The following is a 6000-nucleotide window of genomic DNA, read 5'->3' as shown; positions in this document are numbered from 1 at the left end:
ATCAGCAACACCCAACAGGTTATCGTGATCGTTCGTTTGAATGGTGTGCACGTCATACAAGTTCTAGAATGTTTACGCTTTTGCCCCTCCTAAAAAAACGTGTTTTTTGTTATTTTAAATTTACGTTATTTTGTTTTAAAGGCCTTGACCATGTCACCTAGATCCTAGCCAAGGAATATGCACATTGCGTGGGTTAGTTCCTAGGTTTGTGGAGCACGAAAAGATAAAGTCAGAACATTCAGTGGAGCTCATGCAAACACGACCGCTCGTGATAACGCCTGGTCGATCATCATCAACAGCAATGCTCTGGCTACTGCTGGATAAAGGCAGGAATCACTCGATGGCACAATCCATCTCGCTCCTGCACGTGAGATGATCTCGACAACTGCGTCTCCGTGGGAGTCGTCGGGCGTGGTACCTCCTGCAGTCTCATAGAGCTATCGCCATCCTCTCGAGCCATGCTGCGTCCTGCTCAAGCCCGCTTAACTTTCCTTATATATATAAAAAAAATACTTTCTGAATTGAAAAATGCTCTTTTTGTTTACTGTACTTTGTTGTCATTCCCCCACACATTTGATTAGCACGGTTGGCTACGTACGGTGTGAAATAAGTTCAACATACAAAATAAAATGTCATAAGTATATATTTGGAAGTCCCCTTACCGTATAGGGAAGCCTCTATATTGCTGTATGATACCAGTTCACTGAACTCCAGGAGATCCAGAAGTGTTGGGACTTCCTGCTCACGCTGTAAAGATTACTTGGATTTTGAGACTAATTTAAGTGCTGTACGACCCACCTGTGCCCTTGGCACGAAGGCATGAAGTGCAGTGATGCCCTTTCTGGAACTCTTGATACACTGCATACCTCCACGGCACGCTTGGGAACAACTCTAAAAGAGACACGGCGGAACTATTCCCCAGGTCTCTTCAATGTGCCTTTCTGGCCAGCAATCACTACATACCCTTTATATGCACTGTGTTTAGGTTCAATTGTTAATGAAGTATCAACAACAACAACAACCACCGTTCACCACTAATTGACGGAGGCGGCACCACAGCACGTGTGCCAGGCTGGGTGCACTTTGAGGCCAGGCGAGGTGTCGAAAACTCGCTAGCAGGAGATCACGGGACAGACCCAGGTGTTATGGCTGTCAGGCCAGATACATATTCCAATATTTTCGTATTAAAATAGCAATGGATCTCAGTAGCAGTGTGTTTTTGTTCATGTTCATGATATTTTTTAGTTTTTTGTTTTAATTACTATCATGGCATTAAAAAAAATGTAAATAAATACAAGCAATGTGTGCGTTTAGAACGGCGAACATCGATGATTGCTTCGATTTTTGTTGTTGTTACTAGGAAGCCACTGTTAAGATGAGAGCGAGTGTTGTGGGCTGCAAGCTGATTGTATAATCGTGAAGTAGAAGAACATCCTGTACTCGCCGGCACCTAGGGGTGACATTGTACGTGTGCATTGTATTTGATATGTTCAGTCATCCCATATGATTGAGGTTGAGAGCACTTTGAATGGCCACGTGATTTCAGAATGTAGGGCATTTTTTTTTAGATATCCATGATGTTGTTGAGGCATCGAAAACCACTTGCTTGGCTGATCGTCATCAGCCGAGATCAATCCACTTCTGGATGAAATCCACCTCGAGCCATCATCACTTCTCACAATCTTGCGATGCAACAATCCATCCAGCACCTGCACACAAACTCATGTTTTTGCTCCGGTGTGCGTCCTCTCAGTTGTGTAACAGTCATTGGCTGCCACTCCACCACAACAGTATTCCTAACCATCGCCAAACATCCATCCCGACATGTCCTACCCAAGTGCACTTACTTTTCTTAATAGGTCTGATGTTCTCTAATGCATGTGCTCCCCTCTCTGTCTCTCAATGTAATGTCAAGCATTCATCTCTTCCATGCTTCTTTGCACACCATTTCAGTTTGTGTTCCACATTTTTGTTGTTAATTACCCCATTGCTGAACCGTGTTTCATACGCAGGTAGTGAACGTTCTTACTGGGACACATTAGTTATTTACTTTTCGTTACGAATCTCAGATACCCAGAGAGTTCTTCAGTCCACTCACGTCCACCGTCTTCATTCCATGTTTTTAGATTCCGGTCTGCCTCCAATAGCTGCCACAGGTACGCGTAAACTTCGCTGTGTTTTTTCCAGTTGTGTCCTTCTCCTGTACTACTCTGATCGTTTCGCGAAATCGTTGTAACCGACGCGTGTTTTTCTCGTATTTATTCGCAGCTCCAACTCAGCCGTGTTCTTCACGAAGCTCTTCTCAACATTCACCGCCATTCCTTCCCATTGGTGTTCATGATGACATTGTGTTGTCAGCTCATATGAAGATGGTCAATGTTTAGACCCATTCATATTTCTGCCTTCATTTGTCCAATCCCGTTAAAAAAAGTACGTATTATAATTATGCCGTGAATACCTTTGCAAAATCGTGTCTTTCTTTTTAACTGCTTTTTGTGTTTCGTGTGTCGTCCTTACCCCGCGCCTCCAATTAGCACGGTTGGCTACGTACGGTGCAAAAGAAGTTCAACGTGCATACATTGTCTGATTCGCCTGTGAATATGTCATTTGGTACTTTCATGATCTAGTCTCAGTATGGCAGTTCCGTTTTTGCAAATAGATTTTGGTATTATTTATCATAATTTTACTTTTAGTCCTCGGTTTTTGAGAGCTTAGATGATTGCGTCAATTCGTACGGAGTCAAATGCTGTTTCATAGTCGACAAATGCACACCTCAACTGTGTGGAAATTAAGTGAACCCAACATCTGGCATCTGTGACAGCTTGATAATTCACACAATGTGGGTGTCTGCCCGAGATTCCTACCAAGCGGTGGTGTCAAGCGTCTTGATTTCTATGCGGGATCAAACCTACGCTGAGCAATCCGCAGTGCCATTTTTAGTCATTTGAAATAACGCACAATAGCTCGAGAATTTTACCTGCCTTTTTTCAATGGGGGCGATGCATCAGGATACAATACAATCTCCGTCGCGACCATCCATCATTCTCATAACTGTGCACGCGTGCACATATATCCACCGCAGTGATTAGTGACATTGATTCCAATTCCATACCATGTACAACATGGAAATTGCTTTCAGAATATAGTCTGAACTTGGCCTAAAATAAAAGTCTGACATCAGCGTTGGGGAGGCAGTGGAGCCCAGGCAAAAGTCATTTCTTCACACACGTGTCCACACAGAGCACCATCACAATGGTCCATGCTGGAAGGAAAACGAGTATTTGTTCGTGAGTGCGTTTGTGCAGGCATGTATTCATTTGTTGTCCTTCCCCCACACCTCCGATTATTTTTACATAAGTACATACGTACGTATGTTGAACTTCTTTCGCACCGTACGTAGCCAACCGTACTCATTCTGTACGTGGGAGCGGTAGTGTAACGGTTCGATTGCCGGTCACAGCCAACATCAGTGACGATTATCTGAATCCGTCATGTGCCTCCCTTAGGTCGATTCAGCCTCAAATGAGCACCTGGTCTGGAGTGTAAACATCGCCACTAGGGATACAAAGGCGGCCGGGCGTGGTGCTAGCCACCAACTGCCTTGTTGACAGCCCTTGCCCTAAGAGTCTGTTAAGGGTTTCGTGTAGATCTTCGTTTTTGGTGGGCATGTGAATTTTTCTCAAAATACACTCTTGAAAATGTCGGCATATCAGTTACCTTGTAACGCTTTGTTTTTCACAGCATGAATTCTATGTCTGGGCATGAATTATAATTATCAGTGTTCATGTATGCGTGTTTTTTTTACGTGTGTTTGTATGAATGATTATAGAGTGTGTGTGTGTATCGTTGTCTTTGCCATTATACGTGTATGTCTATTGTAAATGCTTTTAAATCTCTGTATGTTTGTGTATGTCACTCATTGTGTGCGTTTGTTTGTGGGGAGCAGCAGGGCAGCAGTTAGCGCGCTGCGCTACGAACCTGGCAACCCAAGTTACCATTCCCGCTAACGCCAACACCGTTGACGATTATCTGAACCGGTCCTGGGCTTCCCCTAGGTCGACTCAGCCTATGCAGCGTGTAAAACATCGCTACTCGGGAGACAAAAGCGACCAGGCGTGACGCTGGGCAACCCGCCCGCTCGGCCTTCATAGGTGCTCGCTAACAGCACTTGCCCCCCAAAGCCTGCTGAGGCTATGGGGGGAATCTTTGTCTGTGTTTGTATCTACACACCTTTACATCCGCCCCCCCCCCCCAGGTTGAAAGCCAACGGTGTAATTATTAGCCATGATAAAAATCCGCTTCCACTGCGACTGTCAGGGCTCGAAAGGGCGATCAATCATGCAGTTTATCTTGCGATCGAGTGGGCGAGAGGAAACGGGCAGCAGAGGCGGCCTCGTTCTGATTGTGAGCGTGACCCCTTTGGCAGACCGCATGGGCAGCCAGGTCAAGGCACATTTATATGCTAATGGAAGCCCGGGTTCCGAATCAGACACCCACGCCTGCATAAATCTGTAGGCAATTAATGACCATGATTGACCCCACCCCAATGCAGACGCAAGCTGTCGCGGTATAATATGTATGTATGTAAGAATCAGTACACGCGCATGTGTTTGGGTATGAATGTATGGTCTGGAATAGATTAATAGAGACATACCTCGCGTGAGCTGTTCACACATTCACTCTCTTCCTTCGCATTGCACTGCAACAGAGTGCCCCGTGTTGCTTGAGAAATGCCGATTTTAAGAAATCTCCTCTTGTGGGAATTTTCCCTTGTACTGCATTTTTAAAATGATGTAATGTTACGTTTCGTAATTTAAAAAAATAAAATTCAGACTTTGTTAGCTTTGCTCTGTCAGTTACGATCTTCTTATGCCTATTGTGCAGGCAAATGCAATGATGAACAAGACAAAATGCACCCTTTATATATAAAAATGGGGTCATATTCCTTTAATAATTTCTGCAAAGGTGCTCCCTGGCGGTCGCGTGGATTGTGTGTGTACGCGACGTTTGACTGCATTGTAAACACTGCATTTTGAATCCTATCTAATATGAGCACTTATGCACGAGTAGTGTCGTTAATTCTTAATAAAAGGCCATACAACTATTGCTCGCCTCGCTCATTTTTATATTTTTACGTAAGTGAAGAAATAAATACGCAAATATGCGCTCTGTGGGGATCTGTCTGACAGTCGCATGTGCTCACACTGTCCCGTGTTCCTGGCCTCTGTCACAGTTTTGGCAATGAGCACAACAGCATCACAGAATTGCCGTTTTCCAATCTACCTTGATAATGCTCGTGATTATACCTTGGGTAGAAAGCTGAAAGGGCGGCACCGTTTGTTGAGTGATGGGTAGGTCTTTATCTGGACGCACAAAGATGACACAATCATCGCCACCTCAGTATCGCCTTTTAAAATGAGCCTGGTTAAAATGTTTGCGCCTAAGATGAAAACGATGCAGTGACGTCGCGATTGAATGGACGTGTTTGTGCACGGAAGGACCCCGCCTGATGGGCATCTTTGTGACTATCGCTAGTACCGACGCGAACGCGCATTAACAGTGCTCCTTGTCAATCCATTCGCTGCTCCGTCAGCTTCTTTAAAACCACGGTCTGTTAAGGAAATATTCGCAAAGTTGCTCACACTCCGTCCGGCGGTAAACTTGTCGTTTGAACACAACAAGTCGAAAAAAAAAGTGTCGTAGTTGCATCAACATGTTTTGTGCACAAATGGTTCGGCGACGTACTTGTAAGCCCACGTAATGGTTTGTTCTTGTCCATTGCTCTTTTGCAACATACACAATGTTATCCTTTACGTAGAACATTACACAGAAATGTACGTCGACAGACCTAGGCTACTTTAGTTTTAGTCACGTGGACAGCTCGTTAAAAAAAGCATACTTTTGGCAATTCAGCCACGGGAAATATAAAACAAAAACTAGTAAACTTCATCGAAACAAATGGGTCCAGTAAATATGCTCGCACAGTGCCACAACTGTGCA

This window comes from Lethenteron reissneri, chromosome 42 (genome assembly GCF_015708825.2).
Source record: "Lethenteron reissneri isolate LAM-NWPU_2019-01 chromosome 42, ASM1570882v1, whole genome shotgun sequence".
Classification (NCBI taxonomy): Eukaryota; Metazoa; Chordata; class Hyperoartia; order Petromyzontiformes; family Petromyzontidae; genus Lethenteron; species Lethenteron reissneri.
The sequence above is the reverse complement of the archived record's forward strand: the minus strand, read 5'-3'. Positions refer to the sequence as shown.